Below are 24,161 nucleotides of genomic sequence, written 5' to 3'. Positions count from 1 at the left end.
GGTGTGTGAAGCCAGCCTAGGCCAATAGGCCTTATCTGGAAAAAAAAAAAAAAAATCCAAAAAAAGGGCTGGCAGAGTGGCTCAAGTGGTAGAGCACCTGCCTAGCAAGTGTGAGGCCCAGAGTTCAAACCCCAGTACAGCCAGAAAAAAAAAAAAAAAAGAAACAAAACAAAGGGTCAGATGGTTTGAGTCTTGAGGATTTTCTTGGGAAGAATGTCATTCACATATCGTGTCTGGAAAAGAGCTTCCAAAACAGACCTTCAGGGCTGCAATAAATCTGAATAAACAAATTCTTTGAAGTAACCTGTAGCTTCCATTAGCTTTGTTTCCCCATAGATTTCTTAGTAACATCTCAATTTATCACCCTTAATCTATGCTCAGGGAGCTCTTCTAGGTACTGAAGAAGTAGCTGTGAAAGAAAATAGACAAAAGCAGACTAAGATAATGGTGTTTAAAGTGTGAGAGCAATGACGAGTTGGGGGGGGGGGTTGGTCACAACGCTCCGTGCTTGCCTGCTCTGTATGATATATGGTTCCCATCAGCTACTTAGAGACAATCTGTTCGGAATAAAGCCTTCTTTCCCCCTCTCCAGCTACTTCAGTGTATGTGAACCATTCATTGTTGTTCAGCTTCCACTGGGCAGCTGTGGCTTCAGCGAACTGTGGATGCACTGAACCATGGACACGGTAAGAAGGCTGGAGACTTCTACTCTCAATTCTCCTCTTCCTCAAATAAACCTCCTGCAAACCCTGCGCGGAAAAGCTACCCCCCACCCCCGCCCCAACTTCAGATTCCCTTCCTGCCACTCCGCAGGCGGTCCCAGGCAGGAGCAAGGTAGAGACAGCTCCAGAGCTTTGGAGGGGCTTTCTCCCTCCCCACCCACCCGCGAGCCAGTGCCGAGACCCGGCTGGCCGCTGGAGGGCGCTGCGGTCCCAGTTTCGGCAGCGCCGCGGGCGGGGCGGGGCGGGGCGGGGCTCCACCACAGGTAACACAGGAGCGCGCGGGCCGAGCGCGCGGCTGGAGGCGCGGCGCGGGGCGGCGCTGAGGCCCGGGCGGCCGAGCCAGCGGGAGCGCGTCCGGTCCTGTCCCCTTGCCCCCCCATCCTGTGGCCGACGGCCGTCCCTGCGGCGCGGGAGAGAAAGGTACCGTGCCACCTCGCTGGGTTCCTTCGGTCCCCTTAGTCCGCGGTTGGGCGCCCCCCCGACCAGTGCCTCTGGTCCTGGGATGTCGGGGGGCTGGCGCTGCTCCCCTGGGCGCCACCCCCTCCCCCAGTCGCTGACTGCTGGGGTGGGGAGCGCGTGGCCCGGGTCCTGCGGCCTCCGGGAAAGCCCGGGAGGGGGTGTCCCCTGGGACGCCTCCCTTTTTTGCTTTACCTCGGTTGTGTCTCCGGGACGTGGAAATCTGGGTGGGGATGGGCGGGTAGAGAACTTTCTCTTTTCGCCTCGCCCCCCTCTTTCTCCAGTGAGCTCGCACAGTGGGGTCTGTCCCCGTCCCCCCCTGTCGCCGGCGTTGCTCGGAGGGGCGCAGGGCTGCTCACCCCGGCGGAGCCCCTCGTGTCCTGGGGCCCAGAAAGCGAGCCTGAGATCGGGTTTGGGTGCAGACACCCCCTTCCTGACACTTGTCTTGGGGATTTGAGCGTGGAGTTTCCTGTAGGTTTTGGGGGAAGGAGAAGGGAAGGATTACTTGTGACTGAAGAGTCAAGAATGGTTTCCCTTGCAACATTAAAGGGGGTGAATCCAATTGAGATATATTGTAAGTACACGTGTAAATGTCACGATGTGTCCGCCATGTGCAACTATTATATGCTAATAAAATATTTTTTAAAAAAGAATGTTTTCCCTTAGATAGGGTTTGCGTGGGAAGATCTACTTCCCAGCAGAGAGAGAGAGAGAGAGAGAGAGCGCTAGAGATACATCTCCACACTTTGGGGTCCTGAGATTGACCACTTGTTAGATGGCTGACTCTGGAAACCTCACTTCCATAAGCCTTGATTTTTGGAACTGTAAACTGGAGCTATATACATAAGCTCGCAGTATTGTGGAAATTCAGTGAGATGTTGCAAGTGAAATGCTTGCCATAGTGCTTCTCCACTGTCAGGCATTCTTTTTGTGAGTCTGCTGGCCGAGGACCCTCGTTCCTGTTAAGGTGATATCCTCTTAAGAGTGAGTGGAAAGAACTTGTCCTATGAACACCAACACACCTGAGTCCAAGGTGGTCCCATGGTTGCTGGTTGACTCTTAGTGGGGCTTTCTCTTAATATAGCAATAGCAACCTTACTATTCCTGCATGTACTAGAATGTCTATCTGTACATGTTTAATTTCCTGTGTCATCCCTAGTGTGCACTTGGCATATTGTAAGCAAATAATTTTTTAAAAATTTAGGAATGCAGCTGGAGGTGTAGCTCAAGTGGTAGAGCACCTGCCTAGCAAGCACAAATCCCTGAGTTCAAACCCCAGAACTGCCAAAATAAATACATAAATAAGCAAAAAGAAAAAAAAATTGAAATACAGTTACAGTTGGGAGAGTTTTCTGCCCTCTTGGTCATAAATTGGGAGGGGAGGGCAGAAGAGGCATGAAGAAGAATTAAAAAGACCAGAAAACAACTAGTTGCAGTGTGGGGAGTTGTAAATCAATGGAGGTAAAAATGTTACTTTGTTAACTCCTTGTTTGTCCATGGTGGCACCAAAAATTAACCTTAACCTTCCACTTAATCTTCTGTAAACACAGACCAGTGTGCTACAGCTCAGCTCAGGGAAAAGGCACACTTCCATAGAGAGAAGATTCTGGTGCTGACTCTGTGAAATACATCATATACTCAGAGCAGTGGAACACTTAGAGGCCTAATTTCAAGAGTAACAATAGAATGCACACTCTTGGGGTCCCTGAGTACCCTTCCTTCTACTTACCTCTCCCCCTAAAAAACACAGTATTCTGGATTTTGTGTTAATTTTTCCCTTGCTTGACACATAATATCTTCAATGAAAAACTCAGTGAAAGGGAAGTTTCCAAGCATTTCCACAATAACCTGGAGCATTCTGAAGTTAAAAGGAGGAATTAAGAAGAAGATGGAAACCACAAAAAAGGCTGACTTCCAAAGTGCTGGGATGTCCTGTCCCTTTCTTCAACCATTTGTCTGGCATGGATTCCAAGGGTGTGTTCTGTCTGGTAGGGGAGGTGCTGTCTCTTCTAGCATAGCTTGGAGGCTGTAATTTTCAAAGCTTTGCTTGAGTCCCTAAGAAATGGAAAAACAGTAATTTGTGCTCATGTGTTTTAGAAGTTTTTTTTTTTTTTTTTAAATACAAATTATCCAAGGGCCATTGTATGGGATTTGAAGGATTAAGCTAAGAGTGAGTGACCTTTAAAAATGGTTTTAACCCAAATTCTTCTTTTCCTGGTTATTATGTTTGTGTTATGGTCTTTGTTTTAAGTTATTTCTTCAGGATTACACTGCTCTCTTTGGTGAATCTTGCATAGGTCTGTGACTTTTCAGTTAAGACAAAGATTCTCAGACTCCCTTAGTGTCTGAGTAAAATTTTCAGTGTCCCTAGACACTGAAATGTGCAAACAACCAAGTGTTTAGATGCTGTTTGAAAAAGTATTGCACATAGACAGAGATGGTCTTTTATATTACTTTCAACTAACCATGGTTATTAGCAGGACATGTGTGTTCTTCTTCTCCAACCGTGGGAGCAGACTGGACACTGCCACTGTCATTTCCTGTTCTACACTAGTTTTTCCATAGCACTTGCTTTTTGTCACAGCAGGCGTTTGTTTTCCCAGCTTTGCAAAGATGTGGTGTCATCCATAGTGTGAGAGGATCTCGTGTTGAAACTGGGCATTACTTCGAGTGGCATTAGCCCTGGCTGACATGTTCAGTACCCTGTTTCCACTGAAATGATCAAATGTCCTGAATTGGCCCTGTGAGTTTGTTATGATTGCAAAATAGCTTTTGGGAGTCATCATGCTGAGTGAAATAAGCCAATCACAAAAGAACCAATACTGTATGATTTTGTTTATACGAGGCATCACACCTAAAGTAGTGAAATTTATATAGAGACAGAAAGTAGATGGTGGTTATTGGGATTGGGGGATGACACAATTGGGTAGGTTGTGTTCTATTTTTGTAACTTCTGTGTATGACTAATATTATTTCAAAATAAAATTTAAGAGTATAATTCTGTTAATGATGTCCCATTACTGGATTGAACCAAGGTCCTGGGGCTTAGGGACAGGGCAAGATGGCCAGAGAATTTGGGAATGAAGTTACTTCTACCCACCTCCCCCTCATTCCCCCAGTTAAGGGAGAAGAGATTCAGGAAGTAGCCGTGTTCTCTCTCAGGGGGAAGTGCCTAGGACTCATCTATGTGCTACAAGTGCCCTAAGACCTTCCTGAAATTATATGTACTTGAGTGAATGCTCATCTGTATATTTGAGAGAGAAGTTCCATCTCTTTCCTCAGATTTTCAAAGGATTCCTGACTTCAAGAAAGTTAAGCACTATAAGAAAACATTGTTTACAGAACTCTGCCCACCCATAACAGGCCCCTTCATTTGGGTATCTTAGCCCCTGCTAGTCTCTGGTCTATCTTTCCTCTTACCAGCTTCCTGAGGCTTTCTTTTTGCTCAAACTAGAATAAGATGGTTCTTTTTTTCTCCAAGCCTCTCGCCATTCACGTAGGTCCTGAAAACGCCAGGCTTCATTCTTGAGGCCAGAAACCCACAGTGAACCAATTTGGAATCCCAGTTGGGCAGATTGTGACACCCAAGCCTGTGCTGGAGCCGGCCTGACAATTGCCGTGTCTCTGCCATCCTTCTCAGGCTCCAGAAAAACATGAAATAAATAATAATGCATGAGCTATGCAGCTATGGAAAAACACATGAAGATGGTACTAATGACCAAAAAAATTCTTTTGCTGTGCTGGGGATTGAACCCAGGACCTTATGCATGCTAGGCAACCATTCTACCAATGAGCTGCAGCCAAGCTCCTGAATTTAAGTAAATTCTGCCTCAATGAGGTCAGATTTAAATTTCAGGTTGTCTTCTGGTTTGTAGTTTATGTTTCAAATGTATTGTAAATATATCATACAATACATTCTCCCTTATTTAGTGCCCAGTGATTTAGGTGAGCTGTAACATTTGCATATTATTAGAAAAGATGTTAAATATCAATTGGAATTTACTTAAAAAATAGGGCCTTCCAGTTACTGGGTTTTTTGACTTACCACAGTGGCAAAAATGGTAATTTGCAAGCTTTTCTTATCCATACAATTCCCCAATATTTGCATTCATCTTAGACTAAATCCTAGTTTAACTCTCACTAACATACATATATTCAGTGAAGGCAGACTACCTGCTGTAGCAAACATTTGCAAATCTCGGGGTCTTAATCCAGTGAAGTTTATTACTAGCTCACACAAAATCCAAATTGGTTATTCCAGGTTGGACAGCTCTGCTGGTAGTTCTTCACATCACTCAGACCAAGGTTCCTTCCCTCTGTGATGCTACTGTCTTCATCTGTGGCCTTCAAAGTCACTGCAAGGGATAGAGGGTATGGTAGAGGCATACCACATTGACTGTCTCGACCAGCAAATAAAACACTTCACTTCTGCTCATATTCCACTGGCCACAGCCAACCCCATGGCCCACACAGATTCAAGGAGACTGAGAAATAAAGAGTTCCTGCCTAGGTACCTGCTGTGAGCGAAATCATTTACTTTGGAAGCAGAACAGAACTCTTTGGTGGCTAAATAGCCATCTTTTCTGCAAATAGGTTAATCTTCTCTTGGGAGGATGAGGCAGAAGATCATGATTTCAAAGCCAACATGGGTTACATGTTAATTCAAGGCCAGCCTGGGCTATGGAGTGAGATCCTATCTCAAAAAATCAACCAAACCAAACCAAACTAAGCTAAAAAAACCAAAACAACAACAACAACAACAACAAAAAACAAAACAAAAAATCAAACCCAAATAGGTTATTTTACTGGTCAATTAAAGTGTAACTAGTTTCATATAACTTATTTTTGACTTTCCAAACACCTGCACATGTTATGGTCTCATAATGTAAGGTGTGGTGAGACATTCATACAGAAAATAATTGTATTGTAATTGCTATGTGAACAAATAAAAATGGGATTAAGCCATCTAGGTCCAAACATTTATTAGGGGTAAAGCATATTTAATTTATTCAGTCGTCCAACTACGTAGAGAATTACACATTTGAGAAAGATAGAGGGAGGAAGATTAGCAAAGGACGAGAAGATGCACGTCCTAATGGCTTCATGCATGTTATAGAGTTTAAAACTACTTCAGGCTGCTGGCAAGAGGACAGTGTGAGATTTTACCCCTTCAAGACAGAAAGGTTCTTACTGTGGTATGTATAATTACTAATGTACCTGTTATTTTTACCTATTTGCTCTTAAAGTCATCACACTTGGACCTGCTTATCATATTTGCTTGAAGTCAATTATTGCCTAGAAGGGCACCATTTGGCTGTATCTAGCATCTGACAGCTACAAATAAGACATATTGAGGGACTTAAAAAAGATCATTTGAAAGATCCCAATACCTAGAGAAATTTGGTGAAATTATTCATGGAAAAGTTTAGTGATGGACCCACCACTATTCTGTTGAGATTGGGCTGTTTTACCAAGAAAAAAGTTCCAAATAATTAAAATTTAACTTTTCTTTTGAGATGAGATCTTGCTATGTTGCTCAGGCTGGCCTCAAACTCCTAGACTGAAGCCTCAGTTTCCCAAATAGCTGGGAGTACAGTCACTTGTCACTGGGCCTGACTAACTTACAATCTTTTGAGTCCTGATTTTTAAAAAGTTGTCATTTTTCATGGTGCCCATGTATGTGTGTAGGGGAGGGAAAAGTAATTTTCCTTCTACTCCTATGAATTTTTAGCTAGGAAACCTATAACAAAAGACAGATTAACAAGGCTGGACACAGTGATCCATACTGTAGTCTCAGCTACTCTGGAAGCAGAAGTAGAAGGATCATGTCCAAGGCCCAACCCAGACAAAAAGGGCTTGATTCTATCTGAAAAATAACTAAAGCAAAAAGGGCTGGCTCAAGTGGTTAGAACATTTGCCTACCAAGCATAAGGCCCTAAACTGATACCATCCTCCCACCCCCCCCAAAAACAAACTGATTAACAAGAGAAAACCAAAATAGAATGTATTAATATGTATGTTTCATACACACATGGTAGAAAACTCAGGGAAAGAGTAAAACTCTCAAAAAGTAATATGTTAGAACTTCTGTAACATGTTTAGTGAAGAGAGGGGACAAGACAAGTAAAAGCACCTTCATCTTCAGGGCTGCAAATTGCTGGAAGGCAAATACATGAACACTTGTTAGAGAAAGGCTAGTGGGTACAGTGTGTTAATGTGGATTCTTCTGACAGTTAAATGTCCCAACACAGAGAGCAGGACAGACACCTTTGTAAATTAGTCCTGCTTTTAGGCAAATAGGGGAAGGCAGAGAGCTTTTCTTGTTTCTACTTCTTCTCAGTTGCCTTCAGCTCAAAATAATCCTTATGCTAAAGTGGCATATTTTGGTGCGACAGATTTTATTACCCTTCATTGGAATTAAAGATAAGCTAGATCAGTGGGCTGGGGATGTAGCTCAGTGCTATAGCACTTGTTTGTGCACCAGGCCCTGGGTTACATGGAAGGTGGGGGAATATAGTAGATCAAAGACCAACAAATAATAGCCATGGGCCAAATCATCTCATTGCCTGTTTCATAAATAAAGTTTTATTAGAACACTGCCATGTTCATTCCTTTACCTACTCTCCAAAGCTGCTTTTATTTTTTATTTTGTAGTGCTAGGGATTAAACCAAGGGTCTTGTGCATTTTAGACAAGCACTCCACTCCCAGCCCTATATGAATAGTTAAAATAGAGACCACGTAGCCCACATGTGGGTTTTTTTTTGTTTGAACCCAAGGCCTCATGCTTACTAGGTGGGCACACTGCCACTTGAGCCACTCTACCAGCCCTTTTTTGTGTTAGGTATTTTCGAGATAGGGTCTCTTGAACTATTTGCTGGGGCTGGCTTAGAAATGCAATCCTTCTGATCTCTTTCTCCTGAGTAGCTAGGATTACAGGCATCAGCCACTATGATGCCTGGCTCCATACATGTGGTTTTTGTTTGTTTGTTTTTTACTATGAGTAACTTTGCTTCTAATTAAAAACTACTTGTTATTTGTGGTCCACTGTTATCTCAATACAATAGTGGGAATAATAAATGCTACTGATGGGTAGTTAAAATAAATAAAGTGATTTTAAAGTTAAATGACCTTAAGCAAGTTACTTAATGTATCTTCTGGTTAGCTTTCTCTGTCTTCCAGCAAGTTTCCTTAGACCAATCCTTTTCACACTTCTCCTGGGGACTCTAGTTAAGATTCAGAGATTGCAGCCTCACCTCCTAGATATGGTTCCCAAGGTCTGGGGATGAACACAATTTAACAAGCACCCAGCTTCTCATACTGGTGGCCTGTGGTCCACAATTAAGTTACTTCCATCCTGTGACAACATGTCTTTTATGCCCTAAAAATAGTTTGTCTGGCAGCTCTTGATAGGCTTCTTGTCTGAACCAGCATTAAAACCTCCCCTACTTGATAGGAGAGCTTGGAACCCAGAGGGGACACCTGGTGGCGTTAATTCTGAACAGAGCTGTGGGTTTATCCTACAAATCAAATCACTCACTGTCTGAATTCTCCTATAGAGACATCTGCTCTTTTGCTTCCAGATAGAACTAATAACAGGAAAGTTGGCACTGGGGCTTTAGAAAATGGGACTGGTTTGCATCAGAGCTCAGTGTGCTTGTTGTTGCTAAAGTGAATAAGGTAAAGCCAAAATTAGCACTGTGGCTGTGGGTTAGCACAGGCTCTTTTAAAAATCACAAAGTAAATACCAGAAAGGGTTGGGATGAGAGGAAGAACCTAAGTCCTGGTGCTTTACAGATGCTTTGAAAACGGATGCTTGTTTAATTAAACAATTAATGTCCTTAATCTCCAGAATGTATTAGTGTGGGTTACTGGTAGAAATGAATGGCTTGCTTTTGTTTTCCTCCACATGCAGTTCAAAAACTCAGGGAAGACCTGTAAAGCCAGTGATGAATAGCAAAATTCCCCAGTGCCTGTTGCATTTTTATACAATACGGAAAAAAGTGGGACAAAAAAATCTTGAATTAAAAACCCAAAAGAGTAAAAAACTGAAGAAAGACTCAAAGCGTCTCACACCTCTGGTATTTATATGATTGATGTTATGTTGCACTGTTTAAAACTGAGGACCAGGCCTTGAGGCAAAGCTCTGGTAGAATGTTTGCCTAGCTGGCAGGAGGCCCTGGCACCCCAGAAAAAAAAAATTCTAAGGATCAGATGCCTTGTACCATTTTGCATCTTCGCTACCCTGCTGAAATAATATCTGGGTGTCTGATTGGGTGTAAGCCAGGGCATTTTGTACTTTGAAGTATTAAGTAAGTACTTTATCATCTGATAAAGACCTAAGGCTAGCTAATTAGAGACCTTCCTGTTGGGAGACTCATAGGGAAACTGATTTTTAAAAATGTTTGGTGAAAGAGACCTAAAGGATCCCATGTAAGGAATCAATGAGTTTTCTTAAATCATGAGCTTACTTTATCCCATGATATTTAATATGTGATTAGAATTACTAAAATTCAAAGTGCATCCCCTTTTCTGGAGCCCATCATTGCTGGAAGAGTAGGAATATGTTTGTGGAATGCATTCCCAAGATTTCTAAATAAACAGCCATCTTCTGTTATTAGAGTGATAGCTAGAGATTATTCCTTTCCCCTCCTCCAAAATGTGTGACCAGTCTAATCTCCCTCTACATGCCAGAACTTCTTTCCTTTCTACTAAATCCTGGAGAGAAGGCCATTTGGAAGAAAATGAACTTTGAACCTTTTTTTTTTTTTTTTGATAGTACTGGGGTTTGAACTCAGGGCCTCACGCTTGCTAGGCAGGCGTTCTACCACTTGAGCCACTCACCAGCCTTGAACTTTGTGTCTTTAAAAACTCACTCTTAATTTGGTATACCAAAATCCACCTGTCTTAGTGTTCAATACATTTCTGTCTTTTTAAATCTCACATTGTCAATTTTTAGTTTTTCCTTTGGTAAAGAATCAGAAACACTAACACTCTACTTATAATTTATTGCTTGTGTTTTAGTGCATCATAAAATATTGTGTCTGATTTTGCCCCATGCTTTTGGTGCAGTTTATTACTGCCTCCTCCTCCACCCTTTTGAAATTCCCTTGATGTCAGGGACATTTACCTTAAGCGCAAGAGAGTATGTCTTAAGAGACATTCAGTATATTCTGTGAATTTACGAGCCAAATAAATTGGATGGAAGTCAGTATCTCAGTTACATAAGGTATTTTGTGTTAGTGTTAGTGAAAGATGAGATGAGAATGAAAACATATCCCCAACCTAAGCAAATAGAAGCCACGTAATACCTGATGGATTTTTGTGTTTTAAAAAAAAACAACATCAGAGGCTATTAGGGTATTTAAGTGAGGGAGAAATGTTATGTTATAATCCTAAATCTAGAAGGAAAGACCACGTATTGATTATCAGCTACTCACATCTCATAAATCCACAGCAGAGATGCCTGAGCTCTCCAGAATGACATTCATTAAGGCTGGGTAAATTGTTCTAGAATTAGGGAGGTAAACTGTCTCACTGTTCTCTGCAAAGCCTAATCCCTCCACCTGGAAAATGATGTAAAAAATGTTCTTGAGGCTAGACTCACCTTCAGCCTCCTTGTTTATGTATTTTTTCCTTTGTGATTAGAATTAAGTAATGTGTCTGAAAACCCCAGGTCCCCATGCAAGCAGACAATAAAGATGCCCTTTTCGGGAATCTATTTCACTAAAAGCTGGCTGACTGACTATAAAGAGGGGAGAGCAGACCTGGCTGCCAGCAAGGCCTGGGTTCTGATTTCACGTCTGAGGGCAGCCTTTGTGCCCTCTGCCAGCTGCCTCTACTGTGGTGACTGGGCTTTTCTTTTTTTCTTAGAAAGATGACCAAAGGCCTAATGTTTCAGACCAGTCTGCATTGACTCCCTTGCTCCCGTGGATCTGAGTCACAATGACATTGTTTTTTCTTAACAAATTATCAAAAGGCAAATATTCTTGAAACTACCACTCCAGCCAGAGAATGGGACTTTCCCAGTCATCCTGGAAGCCCCTCCTTGTGTCCCATCCCAGCCATAATGCCCTCTCGGCCTCCATAATTAACATGGGATTGTGGCATTATTAAAATGGTAGTGTATGCAGAAAGACTGAGAGCTCCCTTAATACCTAATATGGAAAATTGCTTTTGTTCTGGGAACTTTAAGTTTTTTATTGAAGCATTAAAAGCCCTCTTACTGTCTTTACAAGAATAGAGGGAAATGAAGAAATAGTAAAATTTAGTACACCATCATTTAAAACATTAGCCACATTGAGGATTAAAGTGTTTTGTTGCTTTGTAAAGAAGAGTTGTCTGAGTAGTATTGCTTTCTTTTTCCTACCATGTAACTTAGGGCACACCGAGGGCATCTTTGGTGTGCTTTGATGAGTTTCACACTCCTCCTGGGGTTTGGAGTACCTCCAACATTTTATCCCTGGGCTTTCAGTATTGTGAGACATCTTGAGAATTCCTTCAATGAGAAGTTTTTGCTGATGTTACGTTTCCTTTTTAAAATCTCAGCCACTTTCCTCATTGATGTGGATAAATTCTCTTCACCAAGTTCCCCCACATGCAAGTTCAGGCTTCCCAAGTGGTGGCAGTGCCTGCATTCCCATGCTCAGCTATTTGAACTCTAACTACATTCTATATATACGTTGAGCTCTATATACATTCCATGCTCTGTATACATTCGATTGAGCTTTCACATTAAGTGCTATCACTTTTCATTTCTTTGCTGCATTTTCATCTTTGTTTGCCAGTTTGTTTTTTCAGTCATTCATTTTTTGTAAAATATTATGTGTGTTTATCCTCAGAAGCTCAGGAGGCAACATAAACACATGGTTGCCTATGACAACACACCATGTGAGTGACCAGTCACAGATAGCTTTGAAAGGAGTCACATGATTGGCCAGTGATCATGATGCAGGTCTGCCCTGTAAGGATTTTAGGGAAGTATGTACTCAATCTCAGAGTTAATACAGTTGTGGCAAGAAAAATTTGAATTGTATCGTTGAGGACCTGTGTAACTTAACTATGAATCTGAAATTGTGCATAATTACATTGGAACCATGTAAAGCGAAGACTATGACTTCTTTTGTGTGTGCCGGGGATTGAACCAAGGGTCTGCTCTCTTTCATGGAGCTACATCCCCAGTTCCAAGATTTAAAAATTTTTAGCAGTCGTCATTCACTCATAAACCAATATTTTTGGTGGTACTGGGGTTTGAATTTAGGACCTCATGCTTGCTAGGCACGGACTCTACCACTTGAGCCACTCTGCCAGGCCTTCTGTTCACCTGTTAAGTAAAGATGTTTTGGGTTCATTCATAAAGGAAAATTAGGAATTGTTAGCATATCATAGGACTATAGCACTCTCACATGCAGTCTGATTGAACTTCACTGACTGCAGAGATGAGTGCAGCATTCAATCTGGACTCTTGTGAATAGAGTATTAGAAATGATATGGAATGTTTACAGCCCTGCAAATGTGTCTAATTAATTGTTCATGCAACTCTTATGGTAAAAATATAACTAGAAATGAATATAGTTTTGCTCTATCTTACTCTACAGGCTCATTGAAGGTGACTAGCACTAGTTTTAAAAGTGAACTGTTTTGCAGAATTAACCGTATTGGAATTTAATGGTGGCAGAGATGGGTTTATAATAAACCATTTTTTCCCCCAGTCTTGTAATACAAGCTCCTTGTTGGCTTCTGTCTACTCGCCTCAGAAACAAAGACATTTCTGTGCTGCAGGGTAGAGAATTGGAGTGAGGTGACTCAACTGGGAAATGCTGAAGAGCATAGGCCATCCTAACCAATGGAGGACATAGGCTCACAGTGACTTTTTTTTTCTGGTACTAGAGTTTGAACTCAGGGCCTTGCACTTGCTGGGCAGGTGCTTTACTTCTTGAGCTACATCCCCAGCCCTTTTTGCTTTTGTTATTTATTTATTTAATAATTAATTAATTGTAGTATTGGGGCTTGAACTCAGGGCCTACACCTTAAGCTACTCCACCAGCCCTTTTTTGTGAAGGGTTTTTTTTTCAAGATAGCATCTCTGACACTACTTGCCTGGGCTGGCTTCAATCCTTGATCTTCCTGATCTCTACTTCCTGAGTAGCTAGGATTACAGGTGTGAGCCCTCTGCCCTTGGCTTGCTTTTGTTATTTTTCAGATAAGGTCTTGCATTTTTTGCCTGGGGCCAGCCTCGGACCATGATCCTTTTACCTGTGCCTCGAGTGTAGCTGGGATTACAGTGATTTACAGTAACTATAGTGCTTATAAAATACCAATATCCTCTTAAATCCTGGTCTAAGTGGGGTTCGCATGTCTGTGCTTAATCTTTATATTTAACATGTAATATTTTGTTTTAGAGACAGAATAAGATCTGTTAGAAAAGACAGAAGATTGTCTTTGGGCAATTCAATTCTCTTCTTCTTCCTTTCTTCCTCTCTTCTTTTCCTCCCTTCCTCCTTTCCTCCTTTCTCCCTTCTTTCCTCCATTCCTCCTCTCTTTCTCCCTCCCTCCTTTTTCCTTCCATCCTTCCTTCTGTCCTTCCTCCTTTCCTCCCTCCCTCCCTTCCTTCCTTCCTTCCTTCCTTCCTTCCTTCCTTCCTTCCTTCCTTCCTTCCTTCCTTCCTCCTTCCTTCTTCCTTTCTTTCTTCTTTCTTCCTTCTTGGTGGGACTGGGCTTTGAAACTTAGGGCTTCACCACTTGTGCTGCGCCTCCAGTCCATTTTGCTCTGGTTCTTTTGGAGATGGGGTCGCACACACTATTTGCTTGGGCTGGCCTCAAACCATGATCCTCCCAATTTTAGCCTCCCAAGTTGCTAGGATTACAGGCATAAGTCATTGGTGCCCTGCCAGACTTTCTTTTTGAACAAATCTCTTTTCTTTTTAAATAGATTTCTTAAATTATTGGAGTCACTTATTTATTATTAGAGACATTTTTAAAGTATGAAAAGTCCACGGGTATCTCTATGCATGGACCACCAAGTTGAGTTTTTAGTTTTTAATATTGTCCAGATGGGAACTTTCTTCTCTGTTTCATAAGATATTCTGCTCAGCATAAGGTTTGGGCACTTGTGGGGAACCACACTAGGAAAGTGAACAACATCCAACCCTTCCAAGACCAGCTCTTATTTGTAGCTATTGTTCTTGACTTGATTGTAGTGAGCTATAAACTCACCAGAATCCTCTACTTCACATAAGTGGTTAATAGAGTCATTTGCTTCTGGGGAAATCTCGGAATTTGGTGTAATTCCATTCCTTTTTCCACGTCTTCCAATGGTTGTAAGGTAGATGCTGTCAGACCTTTCCACAGTGAGGAAGAGTAAGGATGTTTAAAAATATCCTTCTCTCTCTATCTAGAAAATTTGGATAATTCTGAAATGTCACACATTTGGAATGGCTGATTTTTTTTCATTGTGCTGTCTTTGGCCCTTTCTGTATGGGCCTTTCATGTTGTGTTAGCTTTCTTCTTTTTTTTTTTTTGGTGGTACTGGGGCTTGAACTCAGGGTCTTCACCTTAAACCACTCCACCAGCCCTATTTTTGTGAATGGTTTTTAGAGATAGGGTCTTGCAAACTATTTGCCCGGGCTGGCTTTGAACTGTGATCCTCCAGATCTCTGCCTCCTGAATAGTCAAGATTAGAGGCATGAGCCACTGACACCAGGCTTGTATTAGCCTTCTGTTGCTGTTACAACATACCTGAGATAAACAAAAGGAGGAAAAGTTTATTTTGGCTCACAGTTTCAGAGGCATGGTTGCTGATCTCATTGCTTTTTGCACTGAAGTGGCACAGTACATCATGGTGGAAGCATGGCAGAAGCTTGGTGGAGGAAACTTCTTTACCTCATGGCAGCTGGGAAACAGAGAGAGAGGGAGAAGGGGATGGGGTTTTCATTCACATTTAAGGCCACGCTCCCAATGACCTAACTTCTTTCCACTAAGCTTCACCTTGTAAAGGTTCCACCACCTCCCAACTGTGCCACTGGCTGGGAACCAAGCCATGAACACATGGACCAGCATTTAAACTATAGCACAGTTACATGTCTCTGTTTTTTGGTTCTACTTTCTGGGATATTTTCTTAATTTCTAATCCCTCTCTTCAATTTTTAAAAATTTTGATAATCACAATTTTATTTCTAAGAACTCTCTTGGCCAGGAGTGGTGGTACACATCTGTAATAATAGCTACTTAGGAGGCAGAGATCAAGAGGATTGTGGTTGGAAGCCACCTGTCCAAAAAGTCAGCAACACCTCATCTCAACAAAGAAGCCAGGTGTGATGGTGCACATTTATGATTCCAGCTACAAGGGAGGCAGAGAGAGGAGGATCTCAGTGCATTACTGGCTCTGGTCAAAAAGTGCAGAAACTCTATCTAAAAAATAATTAAAGCAAAAGAGGGCTGATGGAGTGGCTCAGGTAGCAGAGCATCTGCCTAGCAAGCAGGAGGCCCTGAGTTTAAACCCCAATACTGCCAAAATTTAGAACCCTACTTCTCTTTTGTTCTCTAATCATTCCTTTTTCACTATAATCCATCTGTACTACTTTCTTTAATCTCTCTGAGGATACCAGTGAGTTTTGTTTTATTTTCAGTTCTTGTTTGTAGTTATCATTATCTCAGTTTCCTCCAAGGTCATTTGAAAACGTCCTTGTTTTCCATTGATGGCTGAGAATGGGAGGCACTGGGAAGCCTTTTAGCTCTAGGAGGCATTTTGTTTCCTTCTTCCCATCTGAATGTATTTATATATGGGTACTTTATTTATTTAGCATTCTGTCTTTTAATATATGTGTGTACTTTTTAAAGAAATATATATAACCAGTTTTATAGATTATTTTTTCTACTGAGTGTTTAGTGAACATCTTTCCATGCCATGAAAAATTTCAAAAACATAATTTTTTTTTGTAATACTGGAGTTTGAACTCAGAGCCTCACTCTTGCTAGGTGGGAGCTCTCTACTTGAGCCATTCTATCAGCCCCCAAAACATAATTTTTAACAACTGAAAAATATTTATATGGACACAGTATAATTGTACTGGTTTCCTCTTAGTAGACATTTAGGAAATGTCTGGGATGTCATTTTAAAAAATAATCCTGACAGCTGGGCACAGTGGCTCACATCTGTAACCATAGCTACTCAGAGATAGTGATCAGGAGATAGTGATCATGGTTTGAGGTCAGCTGGGCAAAAAGGTAGCCCTATTTCAACCAATAAGTCAGGCATGGTGGTATGTGCCTGTCACCCCAGCTACACCAGGTATGATGGCTCATGGCTGTAATCCTAGCTACCTGGGAGGCATAAAGTTGGAAGGATTGCAGTCCAAGACCAGCCAGGGCAAAACCTCAAGACCCTATCTGGAAAATAACTAGAGCAAAAAGGGAAGGAGGTATGGCTCAATTGGTAGAACACCTGCCTAGTAAGTGCCAGGCCTTGAGTGCAAACCCTAGCACCACCAAAAAAACAAAAACAAAAATAAAAATACCAAATCCCCACTGAAACTATGGTACATCATGTTTTGTATTCTATCTAGCTAATTCCTTAAGATGGGTTACCAGAAATTAAATTATAGTGTGGAAGGAATGAATTTTTTTTTAAGGTTTATACCATATTTTCCAAATAATGTTAAAATAGTGTGTCAGCACTTTGGAAATCTTATAACTTTTTCAAAGAACATATAGATGCTATTATTTATTTCAGATAATAATCTTATTTAAAAAAAACCCAAAACCTCAAATTCAGTTTTGCACTTGGCTTGTTAAATCTTTATCTTTGAAAGAGCCCATCCTAACTAGTCCTCTATCTCTGTAAGACAGTCTTTCATCAGGTTCATTTTTTCTATTGCTGGGCCTTGTGCATGCTAGGCAAGTGCTCGACCAGTGAGCTACACCCCTTTTTAGTTCAGTTTTGCAGACAAAAATATGACAATGCATATTTGTGTACTGGAAATACAATTCAGTCTGTGTAATTCAGTGTGTGTCACAGGTGTAAAACCATAGCACTTCAATAATAGTGTATTGCCTTTAATGTGGTCTGGAATAACAGAGTTAGATTCTCCTTTATGAATTGTGACAGAGGAGAACTGTTATTAGTCCCTGAAGTCAAAAAGCTACCATTGTTCTTTAATAAGATAATTTCATCACTAGCAGTGACATTTTATCTAGTAGTCAGAATTCCTGCTTCCACCAGCAGGACCTTCACTTCCTTTCAGCCTGATCAAGTGTCCAATTTTAGAGGAACAGATGGCTGGACATTTCTGCATACAAGTCAGTAATATCTTTTCCTCTAAGATACAGAAAACATTTCTTTAGTCCCTTGCAATTTGATCATCCATGCTTCCTTACAGAAATCTCAGGAGTGCTAGAGTGTTATCTACAAGCACTTACATCTGTTTGGCTTTTGCTTGGAAGCCAGAGCAGAAGTGACACATGATACATAAGAAGCAAGCCTGTGATCTTGTATGTTCATTTGTGACCTGCTGTAGTTTGTGAAGAGTCTTTTGTATTTTCATAACACCTTTCTTGGAACTTCCCTTGCTTCATGGAAGCACCCTGTAACTTCCTTAAGGGAAAACAGTATACATTTCTGTTTGGAAGTTTTCATCCTAGATTGTGAGTTAAACTTTATTATGTTTGTGTAGATTACAGAGGAGTTATTGGTAGCACCCACGTTGGCTTTGAGAGGTAGAAAAGAAGTCCTTAGGGCGTTGGGTGGGCTGAGATGGAGGTGAGGGAATGTTTTTAGGTAATGCTGTATTTGTGGGTAGGACAATGGTGTAGAGAGGAAATGGAGGGATTTTCTGATAATCTCAGTGAAGTCTAACAAGAAGATACAACCTGCTACGACAGGACCTGGCCCACACAGGTCCTCTTTCTTTAGAATGTATAGCGCATGTAATTGTAGGTGATCTTGCACTTTGTTTTTGGCAGCACTGGGGTTTAAACTCAAGGCCTCATGCTTGGTAGGCAAGCACTATACCACTTGAGCCAGGCCCCCAGCCCACACTTGCTTTAAATTATTGTTAAAATGTGTATCATTGCAAAGTGGGTAAGAGCTAGATCTGGACCGAGGTGAGTTTCGAACAAGTCTTGGCTCCATGACAAACTCTGTGACCTCTGGCAAGCCACAGAGCCTCTGGTTGCCGCAGTTCCTTCATTTTAAAGTAAGGGCAATAATACCACCCACCATATTAGGTGCTATGGGTGAAGTACTTTGCCAGCAAAATGACCACATATCCACGTAAAAAAGTAGAAATTATGGAAATGAGTGGAAAAGATGGTGAATACCTCCCGTCTTTGAGCCTATCAGGTAATCCCTACTGCCATATTGCTACCTTTGGTGCATATTCTTCTAGAAATTTTTGTACAAAATTGAGATCATACTGTTCATGTTATTTTGTAACTTTATCCTTTTTATACTGTATCATGAGCATTTTTCATACGGGCAGGTTTTCACATATGTGGGAGAGAATGACACTGAGTGGAAATATTTTGCTTTGTTAAGCTGGCTTCCACATTTGTGAAGCTTTAGGTGATTCCAGTTTTTCACTCTTACATGTGATGCTTCAAGACACATTTCCGTACATTAATTTCATTCTTGAGGTTATTTTCCTTGAGGAGAAATGTATTGTGAGTCAGCATGTGTTTGTTTATGTTCTTCAGGCCTTTTCACTCACATTTTGGCAAGCAATATATGAGAATTTACTGTCTTATCTTCTTGTTTCTACATTTTTTATAATAGTCCTCATTTTATTTTTGTTTGATTATAAGGAAGGCTGAACATTTGTATATATGTTGTAGTGCTTGTGTTTCTTTTTTCTTCTCCATATATAAAACACCTGGGAATTTCTTTTTTGATGGTACTGGGGTTTGAACTCAGGGCCTCACGTTTGCTAGGCAGGCACTCTCCCACTTGAATCACTCTGCCAGCCCTGTTTTGTGATGGATTTTTTTCTAGATAGGGTCTCTTGAACTATTTGCCCAGTCTGGCTTTGAGTGGCGATCCTCCTGATCGCCTGAATAGCTAGCATTACAAGTGTGAGCCCTGCGCCTGGCCTGGGAATTTCTTACGTACATTTTTCTTTTGACATTCTCACCTTCTTGCCAATTTATGAATTTGTAAGAGATCTTTTTGTAGAAAAACTAGTGATTGACTTCATTAAAATTATTTTCAAGGAGTGAAGTTTTAACAACTGTAAATTAAGGTTGATCAATTAAGTTTTATCCGTGAGGTCTCTAAGAGAAAAAACTATAAATCAGTTGATAATTATATTACAAGGTATGTTATTTATAAACACAACAGGGACATCTTTTTTTTTTTTTTTTTTTCTAGTAAGCATACCAAATACTTGTTAGCTAGTTGATTCAATTTTTGGAGTTAACAGTAAGCTTGATTGACTGAACATACTTCATTTCTCCTCATTGGGTATGTAGTCCAAACCTATGATATGTTGATAGATCCCTCAACTCTGTACTGGGCATTGTCTTAGTATTTAGACTCTTAATTGTAACCCACAGTGTTTATGTCCTGTGTTTATCAATAACTTATTATGTAGATAAACTGAGAGTCAAGATGGAAGGCTCATAAGTTTTTGTGGTATTAGAGCTGAGTTTATAATGCACAGTATCATAAAGCCTAGAAGATGGATTCTTAGAAAGATTGGAACAGTGATAAAAACTTAAAGAGGATTCCAAGCTGGCCCTTTGAAGGGCAGGTCACTGTGGCCAAGCCTCCTACACATATGCATCTTCTGTTGGAGATGTATTCATGTGTGCAGCATTTGATCCTTAAGCAGGAAGCACGTATTTTTGTGAAGCCAGGAGCTAAAGTGAATTCCCTTCAAGTACAGTTTGAAACTCTACTAGTACTTCAAACACATTTTAAAGCTTAAAGCGGCTGTAGGAATTCCTGATCTGCTGATGGAGTTCCTTTAAAAGTTCCCTCCAGCCTTCAAGTAGACATTGCTAATAAGCAGGAAAGCCTTACAAAAAACCATCAGGTGACCCATACTGAGCATGGATGGCTTCAGGTCTTAGAGATGATGTTTTTATAGCCTGACCTTGCACCCTAAGATTTCTAAAGTTCTGGCTAGGGAGTCTCAAAATTCTCCTTTTTCTTAATTGGTGAAAAGGAGGGTACTTATCTTACCTCCAGAGTTTTTACTCACAATATTACCTATAATCTTTTATTTGAAGGTGAGAATAGACTATAGGGAAGTGTACAAAATCCGTAAAAGTCAACACTGCAAAAATTCACCTCTTACCAATATTATCTATAAATATTTAAGTCTTATTTACTTACGCATGACTAAGATGTTGTCTTTTAATTTTTGAACTTGGAAGTTTGTTTAGAATTAAGTATTTTTATTTTCGTTTTTTGAATGTCAGTAGTGTTCTAGCTAGCCTATAATGTTCCTCTGGCCATCTAAGTTTTAGTAGTAGTTTTTGTATTTTCGATGCTTTTCCAATGTGTATCATTATCTAGTAAAATTTGTCTTCTGAAGTTGTTCCTTCTTGATTCTCCCTTTCTTAGCTTCTCCCTTCCCCACCTCCATCCCCTTTCTCCTCCAACCCCCACTTACGGTTGTTTTTATTTTTCACTTCAATAATAAAGATTGTCTGGGACTTGCCTTTCATAATGAGGTACTTTAGTGGTCTTCTTGGGTTATGGATTTTCTTTAGGAAGAAGTTTGCCACCTCTGCCCCTTCCTATGTACCCAGCCCAAATGTGAATTGGAGGGGGAGAAGAGGCTGCACAGGAAGCACCAGTTTGTAGACTGTGGTATTTGAGTACAGTTCTTAATGCAGAAATATCACTAACAGCATCACTTCATATAATCAGTCAGCCTTGCCTTGAGTGGGTCACAGAGGCTGTAGGCGTCAGCTCTTTCATCCTGTACATATACACTCCTGACATGATGCTTTTCATGTCATTCTCTGTTGCCATTTTAATTCGCACCTTAGCTCATAACTCGTCCATGTTAGCTTTTTCACTGGGTTTTTGCTGCCTCCAAGGTCAAGTTCCTTTAATCTGTAAGTCTAACAAGCACCACTGGGTTAATATGTGTGGACTCCATTAGGAGTGGGTCACTGTGCTGCACGCTCCTCTGAAAATTCCTGATGAATTATGGTCATAGTCTTTACCTTTCCAAGCCCCTAACGATAGGTTCCAGATTAATTTCCTTGTCTCATTAATTGCTGCCTCAGGACCCCAACTTCACCCAGTCGATGGGACTTGTCTGTTGTTTTTTGAGTAGGCAGCACTTTTTTCTTTCTTTTTTTTTTTTTTGCACCTATCTTTGTGCAAAGAAATTGGACACCTCTGAGGCTGAAATGAATGCCATTACTCACCAGGGCTTCCATTGGTGGTATTCTGCATTCCATAGCTTGTTTCTCTCCCCCTGACTTTTCCTTTAGGAGACCCTTATCTCTCTTGCTGGAAGGTAGGGATTAGCTCATCAGTTTTGTTTTTTTTTTTTGCTCAGATGTGCAAACAGCTCTTCCCCCATCACAGTGCTCAATCTTTCCTTCTTCTCTTTCTTTCCATTTTTATTAGTATATATTTATTGAACAAGGGGAATCCATTTTTTTATTATATTATTGTTGTACTGGGGGTACATTGTGTCATTTACAAAAGTTCTTATATTATAGTTGAATTCACCCCCTCTATCATTCTCTTTTATCCCTCCCCCCCTCCATTCTTGGAATAGTTTCAACAGGTCTCTTTTTTCCATTTTCATACTTGAGTGCATAATATTTCCACTATATTTGCCCTCCTACACCCTTTTCTTGTATCCTCCCACCCCCACAATGGTGCCAGCCCCACCCCCCCAGACAGGACCTGTTTTGCCTTCCTGCTCTCTGTTTTTGAAAACAGACATTTTAATTTTTTTAAGATAGCTATACAGGGTGTTTCATTGTGACATTTCCATTATATATGTATTATAACCCGAATTGGTTCATCCTCTCCATTTTTCTCCTTTCTATGGGTTGGGTATTTTTGAGATAGGTCTCACAAACTCAAACTATTTGCCTGAGAATGGCTTCAAACCGAGATCCTACTGATCTCTGCCTCCCAAGTAGCTAGGATTAGAGCGTGAGCCACCCGGCTTACATTATCGCTTTAGGATAAATTCTGGAAGTAAAATTGCTGGGTCAGTGTGTATATGCTCGATGCTGTTAGTGTCCAGCTGCCCTTCAGAAAGGTAAAGTTTTTTTACTGCCTTCACCAGCATGAATATTGTCACAGCATCCTTTTAGGGTTTAAAGATTGCATACACTTCTGCATTTCTTTAAAGAATGAGGTTAAATATAATTTTGTAAGTTAATGTTTGTGTGTGTGTGTGTGTGTGTGTGTGTGTGTGTGTGTGTGTGTGTGTGTGTGTTTTCCTTCAATTAGACTGACTGCTTTCGTTCAGGATTCTGGGGACCTAGCCTGAATAATTCCACTCATGCAACAGTACTTCTAATGTAGCGGCTGTATGGAACTACCTTGTTAGATCTGTTGCCCATTTTATTTAGTTAATTAATTTATGGTACTGGGGTTTGAACTTAGAGCCTACACCTTGACCTACTCCACCGGCCATTTTTTTTTTTTTTGAGATAGGGTCTCGAAGAACTATTTGCCTAGACTGGCTTTGAACCATGACTCTCCTGATCTCTGCCTTCTGAGTAGCTAGGATTACAGTATGAGCCACTGGTGCCTGGCTTGTATTTCCCTTTTTTTTTTTTTTGGTGTTACTGGGCTTTGAACTCAGGGCCTCATGCTGTTGGCACTCTGCCACTTGAGCCACTCTGTTGCCCATTTTAATATTAGAGTGTTTTGTCCTTATTCATTTGTGAGAACTTTTGGCTTTCATTATTATATTGATAAAGCCTTCTCTACTCCTGAGATTGTAGAAACATTAATCTACTTTCTACAGTTTTTATGGTTTTGTTTCTAGATTTATCTTTTAGTTTTATAACAACATAATATCCATTTCATTACTACATATTTTTATAATTTTTTTTGATGGTACTGGAGTTTGAACTCAGGGACTGGTGCTTGCTAGATAGCTGCTCTACCACTTGAGCCACACCTCCAGTATCCTTTTTTGCCTTAATTATTTTTCAGGTAGAGCCTTAAGTTTTTTTCTTGGGGCTGTCTTCAGACCAAGATCCTCCTACAGCTGGAATCACAGCAGCTCATTTATTTGTTGAGGGGGTGGGGTCTCAATAATTTTTTGCCTGGCTTGGTGATCCTTCAACCCAGCCTCCTGGAATTACAGGAATGAGCCACTGTGCCCAACAGTTTTACAATTTCTTATAGGTAGTAGTGTCCTTTTTTCCCCCTTCACTTTAGGAAATTTTCTATTATTCTTCCATGCTTGTTTTGCAGAAAATCTTCAAAATCTTTTAAGTAAAAAACAAAACAAACCCTGTTGTTCTATTGCATTGTACTGAATATATGGATTATTGAGGGAGAATCAATATATTTATAATATTGAGTCATCATTCTTTCAAAGAATTGCCTGCTGAGTGACAAGCATTTTTCTAGTTTCTGGGGGAATAACAGTGAACAAAGCCCATGTGAATATTTGCCATTGAGGAAGCCTGCATTCTAGAAATTTGATTTTCAATATGGTAGCACTGGGCACAAGTGCTTAATGAATATTTACTTATGGGAAGAGTGGTACTGGGGTTTGAATTCAGGGCCTGGCGCTTGCTAGGCAGGTGTTCTACCACTCGAGCCACACCCTCAGCCCTTTTTGCTTTGTTATTTTTCAGATAGGGTCTCACATTTTTGCTGGGAGCCAGCCTGTGCTGTGATTCTGCTACGTATGCCTCTATGTCATTGGAATGACAGCACATGTCACCGTGCCTGGCTTATTTGTTGAGATGGGGATCTCTAGAACTTTTTGCTCACTCTGACTTTGAACCGTAATTCTCCCAATCTTCACCTCTTGTGGTGAAATTGAA

The 24,161-nt window shown here is 40.9% G+C and overlaps 1 protein-coding gene across 2 annotated transcripts in view; it reads left to right on the top strand.

Moving 5' to 3' along the window:
• The first annotated feature begins 1,035 nt into the window (after positions 1 to 1,035).
• Ankrd6 (ankyrin repeat domain 6) overlaps positions 1,036 to 24,161 on the top strand; it is a 183,757-nt gene continuing 160,631 nt past the window's right edge. The window contains exon 1 of one of the 2 annotated variants that reach the window (XM_074078188.1): positions 1,036 to 1,142. The gene's annotated coding sequence lies outside the window, so the exon portion shown is untranslated. The remainder of the gene's footprint in view (positions 1,143 to 24,161) is intronic. The other variant, XM_074078196.1, reaches the window with a different exon arrangement.

This window comes from Castor canadensis, chromosome 1 (genome assembly GCF_047511655.1).
Source record: "Castor canadensis chromosome 1, mCasCan1.hap1v2, whole genome shotgun sequence".
In the NCBI taxonomy this organism is placed as follows: Eukaryota; Metazoa; Chordata; class Mammalia; order Rodentia; family Castoridae; genus Castor; species Castor canadensis.
Note: the sequence above shows the minus strand (reverse complement) of the source record. Positions and strands in the feature narration are given on the sequence as shown.